The following is a 22,323-nucleotide window of genomic DNA, read 5'->3' on the forward strand; positions in this document are numbered from 1 at the left end:
GGCCCCAACTGTGCCACTATATTTAAAGGTAGGAAAAGGGCTTGGGAGGAGGGATAATGGTACAGCAGACCCCATGGCCGGGTCCCTCACAACCATTGGGTCTGCAGTATACATAGTTACTCTACTGCTCACAGGTAGGGAAAACTGTTTTACTCTGCTCTCCTTCTGATTTAGATTTAAAGACTATTGTTCAGGCCCAGACTGGCAATCTGAACTTTACCAGAGGTAATGGTTCTGGTAAAATGCCATAGACAGTTACGATTTATTGGACTTGTAAGGGACTCTTAAGGCCTCTGTGTACATGAAATTCCAGGGACTATTTTAAATATCAGTCTTAACCTGGTATTGCTATTAGACTCTGCATTGTGTTTAAACTTATAGTATTGTTTTATTTGATACCTTAATTTAAGAGTCAAGTAACAAAGGAATAAGCTTCACAGGAAGAATCTATAAAAAGATGGGGCAAGAACTGGAAGTACAAGCAAGTGAAAGTGAGCCTGTTATTGCGCTATTGTGTTTCCCATAGGCATTTGTCTCTGCTGCTATGGCACACACACAACCCTACACTATACAGTTTCACAGCACAATTGTTTGCCCCCTTGTACTATCCGCAATTTAAATTCAAAGTCCTGCCGTAGGTTCCAGTATTCAAAGAAAGTACTCGTCAACAGGTGTACTACCCTATACTTCATGTGCCATAGGCTGGCATTAGTTATCTGGCTCAACGGAGTAACTGAGCTGGATAAAGTGATCATCAGAGGCAGCATTGGAAATGTGCAAAGAGAAATTTAGATGCAATTCACCATGTTTCATACCATCAGCAACATTTTCCAGCATCATTTTGGCAATTTCATCCTGTGCCTGAAAATATGTGCAATTCTGCATTGGACACAAGTTGTAGTCAAAATGGTCAGATGGTCAGAATTGCATCTCTCTGGCACTCAGATTAGGAGGGGGGGTGCTCCTATGTGCCTTTCCCATCATGCCCCTCACAAACCTATTGTTGCCAGATGCAGGCAGTGCTGAATTCATGGGAGGATCCTAGGTCTCTGGGGTTCAGGTTGATGTGCAGAGACCTGTGGAAACTCAGAGTATAGAGGTCTTTACATATACAAGGGGCCATTATTAAATTACCTCCTATCTATGTAAAAATAAATATATTGAAGTACAGGTATGGGACCTGTTATCAAGAATGCTTGGGACCTGGGGTGTTCTGTATAAGGGGTGTTTCCGTAATTTAGATCTCCATACTTTGTCTACTGAAAAATCATTATTTGATTAAAATAAAGTCTATGGGTAAAGGCAATCTTGTAATTCTGAGCTTTCTGGATAATGGATCCTGTACTACTGATGCAGCATTTGTTTGTCCCTTTCCAGCCAAAACACAATTTCCCAAAACCCCTTGCATCCTTCTTAAACAACTTGGCTTCTGCTTCATAGTTTTAAGGATCAGAACTAGCATTGCGGAAAAAAGGACACACACAAATTAGTTTGAAAAGCAATAATGGTTACAAATGACTCTAATACCAAACAAACAGTGAATAAAGATATAATAGAAAGTTATTTTCTCTTTCTGGCCATTATGCTAAAAAAGTAGGGGTGCAATAGAGATAAAGGTCTTGAAGATCTTAACATGAATCTAAATGAATGTGCTTTAAATAATTATATTCCATTCACAGCACTCATGCCTGCTGAGGGCGTCTACATTTTTATTGGGAATTAAAGAATAATATAGCACAAGGTGTCATCAAATAATATGATGCTGTAATTATTGATACAAACAATTGTGTAGTTAATAATTACATTCTATTCATTCCGCTGCTATTAACCAGGCCTACTGTATGTGAGTCTCTATGTCAGTTTGTTACCTTATTCCAATGCCAGAGAGAAAGGGAAGAGAAGGTAACTGGTGTCTCATAGAGACAGAGAGAGGGGGGGAGAGAAATAGAGAGAGGGAGAGAAAAAGAGAGATGGGGAGAGAAAGAGGGAGAAAAGAGAGATGGGGAGAGAGAGGAAGAGAGAGACAGGAAGTGACAGAGGTAGAGAGGATGGGAAACAGAAAGAGAGGGAGGGAAAGAGAAAGAGAGGGAGAGAAAGGCAGAGAGAGACAGAAAGAGTGACAGAAAGAAAATAGCAAATATTCTCTTCCCTGTAACACTCATATTAATAACCAGTATCAATCATCCCAACATTTGCTGAGTAGCATGGAAATATTAATGAGAATTTTCGCTCTATTTCTGTTCCACTTGATTTGGAATGAAATATTTTGAAATAAATGTAAATCAATTATCAGTATGGCCTCATGTCAGTACATATAAAATCTTTGCTATTTTCATTTTCATCATTTGTTGTCAAACTGCAACTCCCAGCAGTCCACTGACAACCAAAAGATAGGAAAGTCTCTGGGGATGGCCCAGACTGGCAATCTGTGGGTTCTGGCAAATGCCAGAGGGGCTGCTGTAAGATGCCATAGGCAGTCACTATTTATTGGGCTGGTGGGGGCTGTACAGGGGGCCTCTGTACTGAAATGCCAGGGTTGCCTTTAGGGTTTTGGTCTCCTTTAAGAGGGGGGGCTAGGGTTTTTCTTAGGGTTTCAGAAAATATAAAAACAACAATAACATGTCCTACAGAGCCTTTCGTGGCTCCCCACTATTTGAGAAAATCCAGCGGAATCATGCAAAGTCAACGATTTTCAGATTCATGGATTCCAAACTCACATTTTAGAGATTTATCAAACGAAAAATGAAAACAGGAAAATTCTGCAACAAAAAACCTGCTGTTGGGAGAAGTATTTTCAACATTCCAGCTATTATATAATTTCACTTTCACTTTTCTAAATTTCCTTTATAAAATAAATGGAACAGTGGGATATTCGTGGCGATCAAGTTTTACAAGTTTTTCTGGTTTCTATTTTTATTAAATATGCAGATGGAAGAGACAAAACCCTCTCATAATGGTGAAATTCGAGGTTCAGAAAAAGGCTAAAATTCGAAAATGATTACATTGTCCTGTCCCATGTGTCATTTTTCTCTGTGGTATTAGTGGTTGCTAAGCAACTGCACAGGGTAACTAGTCCATGCCTACAGTATATTAAATTTTTTTATTTTGTTGGTGTTACCCCTAAATACAAGTGACTTCCTCCTGGCCACATTGCAATGAGGGTACCGGGGGGGGTCGTACATTCATTAGTTATTAGTATTGTAATTGCAGTCTGAGCTGACAAATCTCTGGCACCCTCGGCACAGTTGGCCTTGGATAATCCTGCGGGTGGAACACACCAGCTCGTTTCTATTCTCTCCCTTATTTACACTCACTCAATGTAATAACTTACCTCTAAGGATAACTGGCTGGGCTGCCGCTACATTGTTGCATTGGCTGATGTGTTCCACTCACAGATCTGATATAGGTTTTATTCATCTCTATACACTGGTCATGCAGCAGATGTGTAGTAGACAAAATATATATATTTAGATATGTAAGAATTATTTTCTTGTATATATGTTATCTATAACTAAAAATGGGGGGATAGGTTGTTTTTGAGAGAAAATGCCCCTTTTTGTATTCATCATCATCTTCATTCATTTCTATACAATCACGTGCTGTCTTTCTGCTCAAAGTCAAAATTAAGGGGCAGATTCAACATTTTTGTGGCTTTTAGAATTTTTGAAACCACGACTACACAAGCCTTGTCATATATTAAAAGATCTGATGAAAAACGATGAGGAAAAAAAAAAGAAAACGTTTTTGTATTGTCACACAAATGCCAGCATTGAAAAACCCAGAAAACCTCTACAAAGCAAAGAAAGATCTTCCAGTTGTAAAAAGGACACTTACCAGGGACTTCTACATGATCTCGACAGATTTTACACAGTGTATGTTTTCTTTCAGATTTGGCACAGTTTTTTTCCGCAACAAAAAAAACACATGAAAAAAAATTTAAATGTTAGTAAATGCCCCATAAAGGCCATCGGAAGATTCCATTTAAAATTGACTTCAGTGGCCAATTTGATCTGCATGTCCATTCCTTGCACATGATCTGCCATTGCACCTGGATGGCCAGGTTATTCAGCTCATACAGTCCACTAGCCAAACCCAACAAGGTGGCAGGGGGGATTGCTGGTTTATGTCCCTTCTGGGTCAGTTGATGCTCAGTTGATTCTCTCCATCTATTGTTAATAGAAGGCATCAGCAGACTGACAAAACAGTCACAATCTAAGAGGATCACAAAATATGTCCCTTAGACAGATTCGGCAGCTTATTGGCCTATGTAGGGGCACTAAAGAAATTGCACAGATATTGATCGGGCAGGGTTAGAAATCAGTAGGATCGGGGACCGCATCGGCTCATTGAACCCAGGGCCAAACGACTGAATTAGCCCGATATCGCCCACCAGAAGCCCAGTCGGCTGCCAACAAGAATAGCTATGTGGGGTGGAGGCAGAGGAGGGAAGGGTTGATGACAGGGCTGGGGGGACTCTTTTCTTGGGCTACAGCCCCTGGTGGGACTAGGACACCTAGGACACCCCAGTCTGACACTGGCTGAAAGATATTATTTACTGTGAGGGCACTGTGCATTAAAAAATAAATATGTAATTATATATATATATATATATATATATATATATATATATATATATAAAGGTTCTATTGAGAACCAAAACGTCGGATTTTTTATGTTTGCAATAAACCTATTGGGCCGGTCATAAAACTTTTTTTGCTAAATAATTAAATTTGTCTGTGCACCCCGCAAGAAGTAAAGTTTTTGGCATTGGAGTGCAGACACTGCAAAAACTGAAATAAATATATATTTATATACAATGAAGGTGGTCCACATGCTAAATATCTGTGTTTCTCAAAGTGCTTTATTTCATAAATTTCATCAATGTTTCCACTCCTGCTTGGGGCCACCTTCATTGTACGTATTACATTCTTCTGGTTATGGGCACCCAGCTTTAGGGGATTTTTATATATCACATATATTACATATATATACATATGTGTGTATATGTGTGTGTATCTCTGTGTATGTATGTGTGTGTGTGTATCTGTGTGTGTGTGTATATATATATATATATATCTGCCAGCATGTAAGTAATGTCTATATAACACGTTATATGTCTAGTTGTCATTCTGCCCAGGCTGGAGCTTGGTCGGACGTGTATCCCTACGCATAAACCAGGTCAACCGCGCTTCATTGCAGCAGCTGAATTATCTTAGCGAGGTACCTTTAGCATCTGTTAGTAACAAAGCCTTGACGTTGGCTTACCTGTCTAATAAAATTTTGCCCTCAGCAGGTAATGCTCTTTATAAATTCATGATTTGCCGTCCACTATGACAGGCCAAGCGGCAGATGATTCAGCAGAACAGCTACACCTCCGCACAATGCAACTCCGGCCATCTGTTATTTAAATATATATTTAATGGTAACATTATCATACTGATGCATTGCACTGAAAGATAAGCCATGTTGCGGGCCTGCTTTCCCCATGATGCCATTTACTAGAGCTTAGTGGTGTCTGATTAAGACATATGGCTCCATTCACTTTTTAATGCGTGCCGAATGCTTGCGCTGCCTATAGTGCCGAGCATTGTTCATTAAATTCACGTGCCACTTCACACATTATTTATTAAAATATGCAGCATGTAATTATCTACTATTCTGCTTTTTAGCAAAATACCCCTTTGCTGGGAGCAGGAGGGTCCGAGCAGCAGTATAGTAATGCCTGTGAATAAAAAGGCACTGAGGCTAATGTAAGTACTTCCCGAGAGCTGGAATTAGCTCACCGCTGCCATTAAATAGGATTGTTGTGATTAAAGTAAATAAATAACATTGCCCCATGCGCACTAGAGCGATGGAAGGAGAAGTACATGGCACAGCCAGGTTTATTCAGTGCAAGGAAAAGTGTGTTTCATCACATAATGATAATATTCATATAGTAAACAATGTCACAACATGTCATAATGTCCCAATTGGGACAAAACCCTCCTAAAGAAGCAGAGGTTTGTTGATATTTTGCTACATCAATTCCCTACCACAGATACTATAAGCCCAGGGGGATAGACCCATTCTGGTTGGTGGAGAGTAATGGAAAAGTAAGGGGAATTATTTGATCAAATAATTAAAGATTTTTATTTTTTTATCTTAGCCTTAATGACTATGTGACTATGTACATAAAAACTGGGGCAGCAGAGTCAGCTTGGTTTAAAGGTTTAGTGAAATTCTAAAAAAATACTTATTTTTCAATGTTTTCTCAGTTGTTTCTGTTATGAAGACCACAATATATTTTAGTCCATATTTTAAGTATAATGTGTGTCTTTCCTGCCATAAGGAACTATAGGTCTCATTCACTAATATGGTGTGTTATTCATGTGTATATTTTATATGTGTGTATATGCTGGGCTGTAATATCCCCATATATTAAGTACAGACAGGTGAACAAAAATTGCAATAAACCTGGGGACCTGGGGTTTTCTGGATAAGGGATCTTTCCATAACTTGGATCTCCATACTTTGTCTACTAAAAAACATAAATTTAAACATAAAATAAACCCAATAGAATTTGTTTGAATCCGATAAGGATTAATGATGTGTTGGTAAGGATCACGTACAAGGTACTGTTTTAGAATTACATAGAAAAAGGAAATATATTTAAAATTTTTGAATTATTTGAAAATGTATTCTAAGGCAGATGGGCTTTTTGCAATTCGGAGCTTTCTGGATAATGGGTTTCCAGTAAATGGATCCCATACCTATATATATATATATATATATATATGATGACTGTGCTTTGCTATATTTGATGGAGTAAAGCTTATTCTTCTATTACACAGTGAGTACTTCATTATTTCTTTTGTTGGATATTATTTTGGATAGCACCTGGTGGCTTGACTTATTTGGGAGGTGAGTGCCAGTATGTGCTATACTTGCTACATATATATATATATATATTCACAGTTGCAGATATCAAGTAGCACATATCTAGAGACACAGGAGTAGGAGGTCCCTTGCTGTAGAGCTTACAATCTAGTGACCGGCTAGGTGCAGAGATGTATGTAAGAGGGGCAATCAGGCAGAGAATTGTGTGAAGGCAACATGGGGGGGTGGGGGGTTTAGGACAACTGTGCCTCAGATGGCTAAATGCCTGAGACCACTTCTGAGCCCCTAGGGAAATGCAGGGCCACTCACAATCATTAAGAAATCAAATATGGTTCTCTGGCAAATTTCCCATTTGAGAATGAGCTGTTCTGTGTTTCTTTAAATAGAGTGGGGGATTGGAGAGTTACAACTCGTTAAATGCAACTATGTTAAATAAAAGAACTATAAAACTGTAAGTATCTTCAGAAACCATATAATTTTCTCATTCTGTGATATTGCCACTTTAAGAATACATTCTGCTTGACGATTGGTGCTTTTAGGTGTCTATTACCTGTGTTCCTTAAGATGATAGGTGTCAGGTGCTTGGTTTTATTTTATACAGGTATGGGACCTGTTATGCAGAATGCTTAGGACCTGGGGTTTTCCAGATAAGGGGTCTTTCCCCAATCTGGATCTCTATACCTTAACTCTATTAAATAACATTAAACATTAAATAAACCCAATAGGGCTGTTCTGCCCCCAATAAGGGGTAATTATATCTTAGTTGGGATCAAGTACAAGGTACTGTTTTATTATTACAGAGAAAAGGGAATCATTTAACCATTAAATAAACCCAATAGGGCTGTTCTGCCCCCAATAAGGGGTAATTATATCTTAGTTGGGATCAAGTACAAGGTACTGTTTTATTATTACAGAGAAAAAGGAAATCATTTTTAAAAATGGTAATTTTGGATAGTGGATCCCATACCTGTAATACATTACTGCTGTTTACTATGGTAGAATGTAAGGTAAGTAGAGAGGCCATATGGATAGGGCCCCAGTATCAGGGTTCCTTGGAGAGAAAAACATACAAAGGAAATATGCTGAATAACTAAGCAGTGATATCCAGCCTGTGGCCCTCCAGCTCTAGTTGCCAAACACTGTAAGGGGTTGAGGGATATAAATATTGTAGGGCCATGTTGGACATGATTTATTTAAAGCCCTTTATCACAAGTCACAGTATTGCTGCCTTGCAAGGGGTCACTTTACTTCTAACGTCACCCCTATTTCCACCTTTACTATCTACCTATAATCACTATTACTGGTGCTTCTAGTTGTTATAATCCCTACAATTTTGGCTTCTTTCCCTGTGGCGTGCAAAGAGAGGTCAGTAGGAGATTTCAGAGAAATAGCCATTTGTTTCTACTTGACAGAAACAAACAGGAGCCGATGAGCTCACAGCCAGAGGTTCACACAAGGACAGATGGACTTGTCCCGAGAGATTCCCTATAGACTCTTACAATTAGAGGTTTTAGCAGCTGTGAACTTTGAATACTTGGACTTGCCCAAAACACCTGGGGTTCAGCAGATGCCAAACTCTACTCATTTAACAGTTTTAGCAGAGCTACAAGGGATGATGCAGAGGTTAAGGGATGGTGTCAGAGTGCCAGGCTGCGAGAGGGACAGGCAGTGACACAGCAGCTTTGTATGGATCTACATGGAACCCAATTATCCAACAGCACCAACAGTAAAAGCTGTCTCTCCAGATCATCCTTGTGCCGCCAAGCTGAAATTCTGCTTTTCTCCGCTCACATAACGTTATTCTTAATCATATCCCCAAAGAATTTAAATCTGGGCAAAAATACAGAATCCTGGAATTGACTGGTGATTTGTGTAAATGAAATGTAGCTGTGTAAAGTACAATTCGGTGTGACATAATATTCCATGGAGTGCTGGTTGCTTGCACAAATGTATCTCATCATCATCATCAATGTCCAATCCCGTCCTCAGGCTCACAAGCTGGGTATGTTTCCAGCATACAAAATTAGTATTTTGTAGCCAAAATAGGGGATCTGCAGTTCCAACTTGTACCAAAAGTGGGTGGGTGAGGGGCATTAACCAACATTCTGTACTCTGCTCTACCAAATGTATTCCCTCAACCCCTAACCTTAATGTAGTTTTTGGTGCTTTCATCAACTCTTGCCCTACAAGATAATGTTGCTCATTAGATATTTTATGGATAAAAGTTGGAAGGCCAATGTAACATTTTTATATCTCTATAACCTTGTTCAGGCCAAATTCCTGACCGCATCAAATGTATTTATCTATTTAAAGCCAACATATCATTATATGTTGGTTGAGCTTGTTCATCATCCACACTGAAGCTTACCATCTAAGGTTCTTAAGACTTTATTTCCAAAACACTAGGGTCAGTTTCATCAGGACCCACTTAAATTGCCTGTATGTCTTTCAGGTGTGGGAGGAAAAATGGTGCACCTCAAGGAAAACCACACAAACATGGGGAGAACATACAAATGACTTGCAGATAGAGTCCTGGCCAGAATAGGGCACTAACTAATGAGTAGTGATGAGCAAATTTGATGCCGAAAAATTTGTCGCACGTCAAAATAGGCATGATCGTGGAAAAAAAGGGGAGCAGGTGACCAAAAAACATATGGGCGACAAAAAAAATTGCCCAAAAAAACACTTTTCGCAAATTTTTCGCCGTTTCGCAAACTTTTAGGCGAAACAGGACAGATTTGCTCATCACTACTAATGAGACCCACTGCCCATTTTATTGACTTTAGGTAGATATACAGGTACATTTGTTCTGCGACTTTTGTTTTATGGCTGCAGTCATTGCTGAACATATCTAGTAGTATTTTGCAATGTTGTTCTTCTGTTATGTTTTAAAATCCATTCCAGGCTAACTTTTAGTATGTTATAGAATGGCCTATTCTAAGCAGCTTTCCAATTGGTCTTCAGTTTTCATTTTGTATAGTTTTTTAATAATTTGCCTTCATCTGGCTCTTTCCAGCTTTCAAATGGGGGCACTGACCACTATTCTTCTGTAAGGCAGAATACTTTTTATTACTTATCATTTTATTGAGGCTTTCCTCTATTCATATACCTGTGCCTCTTTCAAACCGCTGCCTGGTTGCTAGGTTAAATTGGCCACTAGCAACCAGATAGCTGCTGAAATTCCAAACTGGAGAGCTGCTGAACAAAAAGCTAAAAAGTCAAATAATTAAAAACTGCAAATAATAAAAAGTCAATACCAATTGTCTCAGAATGTGTCTGTACATTATACTAAAAGTTAATATAAAGGTGAACAACCCGTTTAAGAATAAACAATGATTCTTTGGTACATCTGAAAATAATTCATCTTCCACTTCCACCAGAAAAGTTGAGTTTTGTGTTGCAGTGACCTGGGGGCAAAACTAAGGATGCATCAAATTCAAAATTTGGCAAAATTCTACCATTTTTCATGACATGTGACTTTACAGTGCTGTGATTTTTCATTATGGATTTTTTGGGGGCATTTGAGTATGTATATAAGGGTTTAGCTACTGTTTGGAATGTGGCTAATTTTTTGGAGGATTTGGTATTCAGCCCAATCTAGAAATGGTGTATTTGGTGCATCCCTCCCAAGAATAAATGCATATAAGAAAGAGAAATATCTCTGAAGCAAATAGTTTGTGGCGCATCAGTCTTGAATTTCAAGGGACTTTATTTCATGTGGCATTTGTATGTATGTATAACTTTATTTATAAAGCGCCACAAGGGTACACAGAGCTGTACAGTCTTACAAAACACAAAATTACACACAGGGAGGACAAGTGTTATAATAAATAAATACAATAAATATATAAATGCACAGGGAATAAGTGCCATGGGGTATGAGACACAGTAGGAAGGAGGTCCCTGCCCCGTAGAGCTTACAATCTAAGTGGTTGGGTAACATACAGGCACAAATTGGAAGGTAAGAGTGCACCAGGTATGGGCATTTGCCCTTAAGCACAGGGCCAGACAAAATATATATAAATGCACAGGGAATAAGTGCCATGGGGTATGAGACACAGTAGGAAGGAGGTCCCTGCCCCGTAGAGCTTACAATCTAAGTTAGGTGCTCAGATATGCAAAGATATGTGTCCATTAAGGATTCTTCTGTTCAAATCTGTTCAATTTGGTGCTTCTGTATTAGAAGTGGTTGTGGAACATCAGATGCCTAAGGTGGGAGTGCCTTGCTTTCCCAGTCACAGTTAGAGTCGGCCCACCGGGTACCGACCCCAGAGCCAATCACCCAGCCATGTAAGGACCCACCTCCCAGCCACCGCCACTCCTCCCCCAGGGAACGCCATTTCCCCTATGCTACTTACTTCAGTGTTAAAAATGTCTGTGCGGCACAGTGGGGAGCAGTGGTGGCTAGAATGCGGCAGGGCCAAACAGGTTGGGGTCCACCAATAACCATACAAAATCCCAATTCTCACTGAACCCTAATTCCAGTTCAGTGGGTAGCAAATGAGTCCCCTTCTTTACTAGCCAAGGTTCCTACCCTCAAGCTTATATTTATTACACTCATCAAATATTAAAAGGTTTGACTGAAACTCAACATTTCATTTTTTATTAGCATTTTAGTTCCAAGCATTTTTCATATAGGATAAGGGCTTATAAAAGTCCCCATTAGATTTTATAGTTGTCTTATTTCCAGCAAATGGCATCCTACAAAGAATATTTTGACAACAGCCGCAAGCTTTTAACATAATTTTCCTTAATGCATTCTCAAAGTCACAATTTCAGTCCATTTTAAACTTTCCTATCAGGAACACAGAAGCCCTGAGAACAGAGCGATCATGTATAATGTAACAATGCAATTGTGTGTGTCAGGCTCTGTGCTTAGTATGCACGGGGTATCAGCAGACTTACAGCCCAGTACGGAGCCTATTGCAGCCCTGTAACTAGGACAGTTTGTAGTTGTTGTGCTAGGCAGCACCGCAGGGAGGCCATTTTAGGAACAGAGACAACGGGACACATCCAGAGCAGTCATTATAATATGGCACCTTCTAGTCACAACTCACGACATTCACTCTTTAATACAGAACTCTGGGCACAAGTATGTTCACCACACATGCAGAGAAGATTTATGATTTATAAGTGATTTATTAAACTGATATGTCACTTAATAGATTCGTCCATATGCTGAGAATATAAACTCCAATACAGATGGAGCACATGGTTTTGCTAACAGCCCCGTGTGGTGATTTGCTACATGCTCCATCCAACATCTTAGGACTTTGTCCAAAATAAGATAAATAGTTTGTGAAATCCAGTGTTCCATCTGTTTCTGATCAGCCTATGAAGCGTCTGTTTTATGGGTTATACATACAGCACCTACAAAAAGATATAAATAACAGTATTGCAGAAGATAGCATAGCTGTTTTTGTTGGTTTGTTCACCAAACCATTTGTGCATTCTGGTAGCCTCAAGGGGAGTCTGTCGTCTGGATATGGTCAGAGGGGAGTCTCTCCAGTAACATTTGGAAGTCTCATAGCCAAGCAGTACTAGGCCCATGGGCACGTACAGTCGATTATTATTGCTTATATTGTATAGAATGTCATGTGTACAAAAAGGAAGAGGAGCACAGCAGACTCACTTTGGAGAAAAGGTGGTCCAGGTGCACTGGCTTCAGACCCTCAGCTCAAGGAGGGATTACCCAACCAGTGGTCACTGGAATTATTCATCTTTTAATGAATTTTCAATAAACTTTTTGTTTTTTTTACTTTTGCAGCCCAAGTGTAGGCTTGCCTCCTCGCCGGAACTTTACCATTAAAATTCTAGCCAAGGCCAGGGACAGTAAATTTTTAATAGCTGGCCAAATCGGCCCCAGCCTGCTTTTGATCTGCCCCCAACCTGCCTCTTTTTCGCCCTCTATACTCACTAAATGCCCTTAATCACAGTCTTGGCAGCTCAGTCTCCTTCACTTTTCAACTCTGCCCCCCCCCCCTGTGACGTCATGGTCACTCCCAATCCACCCCCTTGTCAACCTGCCCCCCTGCTTGAGTGCCTGGATGCCCCTTGTTTTCATGCTGTTGGGATGTCAAGTGACCATATTGAAGGATATAGAAAATATACCTATAGATACTGTATATTAATCAAATGAATGTAATATGTAGACAAACTAAAGGATAAAGAGTAAAAGAAAAAATGACTATATTCCAATACCCAGTTTGTACAACAAAAGTAAGTGCATGAATACTAATAATTCTTAATTATTTTAGATTTTTTTTGCTACCCCAGCCTAAACCTTTATTCACTCAGCGCTGAAACTGCCGAGAATATTCTCATACAAGCGCCCGACCCACACGAGACAAGAAATAAATATGTTACATAGTTTTACTGTTGCATAAATGGGTCGTAAGTGCAACTGAATCCCTAAATGAGTTAAAATGTTAAAACGGCAATCGCTTTGGAAAGGATTCTAAATGCAATTTCTGCATCTGTTATGTATTTATTTTTATTACAGAGATGTTTTCAAATGTATCGGCGAGAATCAGCAGGGCAGTATCCATGGCAGTGCGTGCATGTCCCTGAATTATTTATTCCCTGGAATTATACTGCTGAAACGGAACCATACACTCCTACAGATGCAATAGGGGGCACTGTACTCAGGAATAAACCCTCCGTCGCTCTCACATGGAAGAAAAAAAAGAACCTAAGACAATTTCTTGGTGTATAAAATACATCGAACGCTGGGTTTTTTCATTTGTATTGTGGTAGGAAAATGTAATTATATTTGAAAATTGTGGATCTTTTCCTGACAGTTAATTCTGTATAAAACACTTTTGGTTCTAGCCATGAAATTTCATTTTTTGATCATCTTAAGCAGGGTCAGACTGGAGGGTGCAGGGCCCACCGGGACTTCTGCCTCCAATGGCCCCCGCCACCTTCACCCATCCTAACCCCCCCCCCGCAGAGGCCCCCAACACCCTCTTCCCCCCCCCACCTGAGTGCTCCTAAAAGAAACTTACCTGCGGCACGTCGGGGGTGGGAGATTACGGATCGCGGGAGCACCCTGGGGGGGATCGTATCTGGACCACCAGGGCCCACTAGGGTCAGGGCCTATCGGTACCCCGGCGGTCCAGTCCAACGCTGATTTTATGTCCTCCCATAGACCTCTGCAGTTTTAAAAGGGTTATATGTATATCAAGACCATGACTAAAGGGGGCATTTACTAAGATTCATATTTTATTTTTGTAACAATTTGTGTTTTCTTGTGCTAAAACTTTAATTTATCGTGGAAAAAAAGCTCAAGTTTTAAGAGATTTATTGTGCAACAGAGCTAAGACAATGCCGAATCCAAAAATACTTCAGCTAAAACCTGTGCAGATCATGTAGAAGTCAATGGCAGATGTTGCTTTTACAATTGGTTTTTCCGTGCTTCATAGTTTTAGAGGTTTTCAGGTTTTTTTTATGAGAATACAAGAAAGTCACGGTCATCGTACAACAAGTCAAAAAAGTTTTTGTGACTTTTTTTTTTTAAATTGTACTTTTTCAGTTCAGCTCTTTTGATAAATGGCTGCCATTCATGGAAATGAGTTTTACTGTGGTTTCTTAAAAACAAAAATGAGAATTTTAGTAAATCTGCCCCTAAGTGTTCTTTGCAGGAAACACACAACATCATGCGACAAGTCAAAAAATGTAAAATATGAACGTTAGTAAATGCCCCCCTAAGGGACTGATGTAGAAGATGTTTCCTGGTGATTCTTTGTTCAGTTCTATGGCTGCTATCCCACTGAGCGGCAGAATTGAGCAGAGAAGCATCATGAGATGTCTCCTGCATCAGTATCTTATGTTTTAGCGGATGGGTGCCCCTGTTACAAATTCATGATATTATCAGTGTAATATCATGAAAAATAAAATAAATAAATTGCAAAAGTGCTCAGAAGAGCAAGTAGTTTGGGGGTATACAAACAAGCAGTGACTGTTACCATTGATTGCTTCCATTCCAACTGGCCGACATTGGAAGCTGATTTCTATCCTTGCATTGAATTTATACATATTGTCATACAAAAGCTGTTTACTTAACCACCTGCTCCTTAGGCTAAATGGCTGAATAATGTGCTATATGGCTGTGAGTGCAGATGGCTATTCAGCCCCCTCTCCTCATACTAACACATCTGCTGATGCCCTTCCATGGGTTAAGAATAGACACAATGTTTATTTTTGTCAGATTAATTGCAGCACGACAGGCTGGCTGGATAGTTATGTAGGGGATCAGAGAACCCTGTCCCCTGTTTCTCAGTCTGTGATCTCATCCAGCCTAGCTATAGCCTGGGGAGGGATCCGGTTGGCTGGCTGCCCCAGTGCACGTCTGGGAGAGGTGTGCCTAAGCTTTGGAGCCAAAAATCTAGGGGCGGGCCCAGCAACTTATAAAGGGAGCCCCTGCTGTTGTTTGCCAGAGTTGAAAGAGATACAGTGTGAGCAGCCATATTGTGTGTTAGACTTGAAAGAATAAAAGTCTGCTGGGCTGCCAGGAAGGAATCAGTCCTCTGTGGTATCTCTTGTGTGTGTCCCCTGCTGTGAACAGGTATTGCTCGTTTGCCTGCTACGTGGGAGCAGCCACCTTTATACAGGGAAGGTACTCTGGGGCAGGTAGCGCTACCTGGGGGGACTAAAGAGCTCTTGGGGAAGGGACTGAACTAACCTAAGGGTTGTGGTTTATCCAGATCCAAGTGGGGATTGGGCATCTATAGAGACTGCCTGTGCCAGCTGTGGATAAACTACATGGGTTCCTCAGAGCAGGAAAATCAGTTATACATAAAGTGTTAACTTCCAACTCCAACAGTTATATAAAGTTTAACATTTCTGCAAAAGCTGTGTGTGATTATTTCCTAGTGGAAATCCCCTAGAGGTGTGTTCCTCAGTGTCCACTAGGTGGAGGCACTGCGCTGTTCCCAGTTCCCAGTATCAATATTCTTTGAAGAACACACATCTCCTGAAAATACAGCCCATATATAAGTGAATGTGCCAAGAAAGGGTTACATTTTGGAGGCACTGCTGAGATTCTATTGGGAAGCTGGGAATGTTGGATGAAAGCATGGCTGCACATGAAACCCCACAAACTGTTCGTCAGTGGTGCAATGCTTTGGGACTTAACCCCCGGAAGGTTGCTGTTGTGGGGCCCATGATGCCAAGAGTAAAGGAAGATTCTATTTATGAAATCCTTGATGGGGAGCCCATATTTTTCCGCCCAAGGGTGGCTGCGTCACGCCGAGATTCTGCCGGGGTTCTGCTGAATGTCCTTATAGACAGCCCCAGAGAGATAGACCGTGAGAGGGTTCCCCCTGATATTGATGCGGGAGATGAAGGGCCATGGAAGGTTGTTCTGCCAGATCTGTCTGATGACGCAGATGATTTAACTACCCATGTTGACACCCTTGTTTCCCAGTTTGCAGTTACAGCACCGGGAGATGTGCTGCCCAGTAAGAGACTGTTTGATTCGCCAGCTGAACAGAGTCAAGTAAAGCAATGTCCATCCAGTGAGAGCGTGGTCTCCAAGGGGAGTCAGCCTAGCTCGGGAGGCCAGCTGGATACCCCTGATATTGTGAGTGCGCTGGGACTACTGACTGACCAACTGACTCAGCTGGCCTGGAATGGTAATTTTAAAAGACTTAAAGTGTTTTCAGGTGCAGATCCGGTACCCTCGGGTGAGGAGTCCTTTGAGAGTTGGAGAGACTCCACTGTGGTGTCCGTGAGAGATTGGACCGGCCCTGAGGCAACCATGAGAAGGAAGATCCTTGAGAGCCTTCGCTGCCCTGCTGTGGATGTGGTAAAATCCTACCTAGTTAGTCACCCTGATGCTACTTCAGGCGACCTGATAGAAGTCCTAGAGGTGACGTTTGGCCCTGTAGCAAGTACTACAGAGATGCTCCACAACTTCCACTCTACCTTCCAGAAAGAGAAGGAAGCCCTGTCTGCCTATCTGGTGCGGGTGGAGCAAGGCCTGAGATTGCTGGTGAGTCGTGGGGTAATCCAAAGCTCTGAAATGGATTCCCTGAGGATTCGCCAAATGAGGAGAGGGACTTTAAATAGTGACCCTGTTGCCGTGACAATTAGAGCTTACTACCAGGATACACTAACCCCTGGCTATGTTGCTCTGATGGAGAGAGTTCGGCGGGAGGAGGCTGATGCCTATGTGAGGGTGAGGAGGAGTTCCACCCTAGGGCATACAGAGAAGTCCCCTGCTGATGCAAAGCTGCTGGAGGAAAATAAGAGACTTCGCAAAGAGTTGGAAGCGTTTAAAGCTCAACTGTCTGAGAGAGCCAAAACCCCAACTGAGACGAGGAAACCTCCAACGTGCTACCGGTGTGGCAGGATAGGCCACATACAGCCAAACTGCCCTGTTCCTGATGAGGTTCAGGTCCAGTCTGCACTGTGTAAAGTACGCCGGCGGCGTAAGAGACTTCCAGGGAAATGTTACAAGTGCCATGTGATGGGTCATCAGGCCCGGAACTGTAAGACTTACAAAGGCCCAACAGTACAGAAGTCCTACTATGAGCCTTCCATATCTGAAAGTGACTCCCCTGAAGGAGATGAGGGGTTGAGTCAAAGGGAGACTGCTGTGGAGAACCCTGTGGAGTGTTGTACTGTTTCTGAGTGTAAGGAGGTACGGCAAGCGAGGCCGTTGCCGGTTTTTCCAAGGGGAGAATGTAGGGGATCAGAGAACCCTGTCCCCTGTTTCTCAGTCTGTGATCTCATCCAGCCTAGCTATAGCCTGGGGAGGGATCCGGTTGGCTGGCTGCCCCAGTGCACGTCTGGGAGAGGTGTGCCTAAGCTTTGGAGCCAAAAATCTAGGGGCGGGCCCAGCAGCTTATAAAGGGAGCCCCTGCTGTTGTTTGCCAGAGTTGAAAGAGATACAGTGTGAGCAGCCATATTGTGTGTTAGACTTGAAAGGAAAAAGTCTGCTGGGCTGCCAGGAAGGAATCAGTCCTCTGTGGTATCTCTTGTGTGTGTCCCCTGCTGTGAACAGGTATTGCTCGTTTGCCTGCTACGTGGGAGCAGCCACCTTTATACAGGGAAGGTACTCTGGGGCAGGTAGCGCTACCTGGGGGGACTAAAGAGCTCTTGGGGAAGGGACTGAACTAACCTAAGGGTTGTGGTTTATCCAGATCCAAGTGGGGATTGGGCATCTATAGAGACTGCCTGTGCCAGCTGTGGATAAACTACATGGGTTCCTCAGAGCAGGAAAATCAGTTATACATAAAGTGTTAACTTCCAACTCCAACAGTTATATAAAGTTTAACATTTCTGCAAAAGCTGTGTGTGATTATTTCCTAGTGGAAATCCCCTAGAGGTGTGTTCCTCAGTGTCCACTAGGTGGAGGCACTGCGCTGTTCCCAGTTCCCAGTATCAATATTCTTTGAAGAACACACATCTCCTGAAAATACAGCCCATATATAAGTGAATGTGCCAAGAAAGGGTTACAGTTAGTTGATACTGCCCCTAGAGGTGCCATACATGCCCAAACACTTGGATTGGATTGTGGTCCAACCAAATCTGGGCTTGTATGGCTATCTTTAGGCTGGAACATCCCTATTGCTGTACTTGTACTTCCTGCGCTCCAGCACAACTGGGGGCATAGATTTTCCTAGGAATGTTGTTGCTGTAACGTAGCACCCTTTAAAGTACTACCAGCTTTGGTACAGCATGAGAGAGAGACTACCAGCAAAAGGAAAAAGAAGAAAGAAACCTAAGGTCTGGGCTGGGATTCAGAATAAGCCCTGGCATTTCTAATACTCATACAGCTACTCTTTTCTTGCGCGGCTATTATTTTGTCGCACGCGGCTATTATTTCCTCGCACGGCTATTCTTTGGACACCCGCAACTATTCTTTTTTGACGCCAGCGACAATTTTTGGATGTGCGGCGAATTTTTCCGCGGCAAATTTTTTCATCCGTTTTGCAAAACAATCTGCCAATGGCGAAACGTGGAAATTCGCAGCGAATCCATGCCTGGCGAAACATTTCGCCCATCACTAGTGACTGTCTATGGCATCTTACAGCAGCCCCTGAGAATGCTCTAATAAACAACAATGCAGCATCTCTGGGATAGAATCACCAAGGAAAACAGCAGGTTCTTTGGTACACAACAACAAGAGGTCTCCTGCACTCACCCATTATCAATATATATAGGACATTAAGACATTCTGTGCATTAAGCTACCAAGATAAGCCCTCCCCTTTAATCAAAACAGGGATTATTGGTTCATATATTGCAATATATTCAAGCTGGCCAACTGCGTCACAGTCACTCCCGGTCTGGCCAGTCCTACACTCACTTTCATCTGCTTCTTTAAGAAATAGACTGCTTTATTATACATTTAACCTAGGGATTGAGTTTTACCTGCAACTTATTTGCTTTCAAGGTTAAAACCCCCAAATGGCTGCCCTTTTATTGGCTCCAATGGGATCACCTGACTGTAGCTATAGGTTCTATGGTAGAGAGTAATTAAATAGTATAATTATGGAGCCACTGTTACCCTGTTTAATTACTTCATGTGCTTATCCCATTGCAAGATATATCTTACCATGCTAAAGTCGAGTTGGTAAAGATAGTACAACTTAAAAATATCTGAGAAAGTAAAATGTATAAACATATTAACATATAAATGGCATTTATTATTATCCAGATATGATCTTTTTTTCTTATAAGGAAGGGGATAGGAGTCAGTTCAGCCAGGGAACGTATTTATTTGAAATGCAAAAATAGAGGTGTTGTTGTGAGCCCAGAACTGGTGGCACCTCACTCATTGTAATGTTCTTAAAGGCAATAAAGGAAAACCTTCTTTTGACTTTCTCAAGTCTTTTCACCACGCAAAGCGCTATTGTCACGTATTTCATTGAGCTTGAGATCTCTGACAGTTCTTTCAGACAAAATGACATGAGAAAAACACAGCAGCTATTCTCCTCTAGTCCACAGCCTTTAATATATGCAAACGTGCAAAATAACAAAAATAAGTGATTAAAAAACAGAGAAGCCAAGGAAATGATTATTTTTGTGGGTGGCTGTTTAAGCTGTCGCGTTCCTCACTGCCGACAATGCGCCGCACAAAGCACATACTATTTATGTATTAATACATTCCGGGGACCTAGGAGCACAGAAAGGAACTGCACTTTTGTTTCCTACCACACTAAGGGCCACATCGCTCGCTGCAGTTGGAAGTGCATACGACAGTCAGCCAAAGGCAAACATTTATGGATTTCCAGGATACTATGCAATTCTATATACGTATTGCTCAGCACTGAATGCACATTGTAACATGAGTCTGGGTGCAGCCCCATGAGGAGCAAATGTAAGAAATACAACAGAGCAGGTTGGAATTTCACATTAAATTGAAGGTCATATAGAGAGATACTAAATCCTTTTGCAACACATCTCTGTGCCACTTTGTATTTGTATCAGCCTAGAACCTTAGCATTCAAGATGGCAGCCATGCTCAGAAAATATTTGTTAACCCTCTATCCCATCTCAATAAAGAGTAGAAAAACACTTACAAAGTGAAGGGGTCATTTTAGGGAGGCACTAAAATGGACCCAATGGAGCACACTCCTGCCCTTTCTCATGATTGCTAATATGCCCAGCCTGCCTCTTCTAAAAAATGGACTCTACTAGTGATGAGCAAATTTTTACGCCAGGCATAGATTTCCGCATTTCGCCATTGGCGAATTGTTTCCGCAGACAAAATTGTTGTGCGGAATTTTTTTGTCGGGCGTCAAATTGGGTGTGGTCACGTCAAATTGGGCGCGGTTGCGTCAAAAAAGGCTCCGTCGCGTCAAAACAAGCGTGGGCAACAAAAAAATAGCCGGGGTGACAAAAAATAGATGCGGGCGACAAAAAAAAATAGACGCAGATGACAAAAAATAGACGCGGGCAATAAAAAATAGATGCGGGCGACAAAAAAAATGCGCAACAAATGTGTGTCACTAATTTTTGCCGTTTTGTGAATTTTCTTGCCATTTTGCAAATTTTATGGTAAAGCAAAATGGAACAGATTCGCTCATCACTAGTCTCTACCTTTGCCTATTGACACTAGGGAACCCCATAAGATTCCACCATCCTGAACATGGCAGTAGCCCCAGGGTTCCCATAGCCGGCTGTGTCAATAGACAAAGCAGAGTTGCGCCCAATAAACTGGATGCCAACGCCCCTTTAAACAGAGAAGCACAGGAAGTGACATAACCCTTGTATTCTATTTGCTAGACACAACTTCCTCCCTGTTGGCATCAAAACACAATTCTCATGTTTTGATGCATCTGGTGAAGTTGTGGTGAATGCCAATCAGAGTGCAGCAGCAGTTATGCTGGAATTATGGGTAATATGGGTAAAAAAACAAGTTCTAGTAATTGACTGCAAGGTCAAAGCAGTAAAAAAAGTAATCAATAGTGATCCAATGACAAAAGATTGTATTTGCTGGGGCTAAAACAGAAATTGCCAAACACTGGCAACGCCTAACAAACCATCACCGCTTTCACCTCCCTGAAGCATCTTTCCCCCTTTATTCTCACCTTTCCCTCTTAATTGAGATTTCCAGTGCTTGAGTAGCCAACGTCTAATGTGCAGGAAAAACTGAAGTCTGACTTAGATAACTAAAGTCTGTGTGCTTGCCTATTGTTCTATAAAGAACACATTGGCACAGTATTATAAAACATATCTGGAGGAACAAATAATAAATAACTTACATGAAAATATGACCATAGGCCGACACTCCCCTTCTGACTAAGTTCATTCAGCAAGTGAGAGAAAGCCAGATCTCCCCAATGGAGGCTTGCCTGGTAGGGTGCTGAGCTGATACACTCAGGGGCAATGTGGCTTTTTGCAACTCACTGCACTGCCAGACTTGGCAACTCTTCATTCTTCTCCATATGTTAAAATACACACAGAGGAATTGGAGTGTTTGAAAGGGCAAAGCATCAACACATGTATAACACTGTATAGTAAATGAACCCCCAGTGTCATCATTCCGTTCTGTATTATCATCAGCGGCATCGAAGTAAATATGGCAGGGGAACTATTCTGTATGGAGTTATACGAAACTGCTGCATAACATTCCTTTCTAACATGTTTCCCTGTATCCAGACTCCTTTTTCCTTATGTATGTATATTGCCAAACATAGGTTACTTACTGTGTTACCCCATGTGTTTAGTCTTCAGACAACAACAACCCCTTCATTTCTTTAGATATGCCAAGGAGCTGCCTAAGGCACTCCTACTGGCTTCATTGTTTGGGGGAGTAGAATATAAGGTCCATTGTATTTTTATAGGGGGACATTAGGCAGTTCCTAATATCCTGCTTGCAAGTAACTACCATCCTATGCACATTATCATTTGTAGCATTTGTTTTGACAAAACAAGATATTTTGAATTTGGCTTTTGTAAGTTTCACCTTTACATGAACTTGTACTATGTTATA

Source organism: Xenopus tropicalis, chromosome 6 (assembly GCF_000004195.4).
Source record: "Xenopus tropicalis strain Nigerian chromosome 6, UCB_Xtro_10.0, whole genome shotgun sequence".
NCBI classification, from domain to species: domain Eukaryota; kingdom Metazoa; phylum Chordata; class Amphibia; order Anura; family Pipidae; genus Xenopus; species Xenopus tropicalis.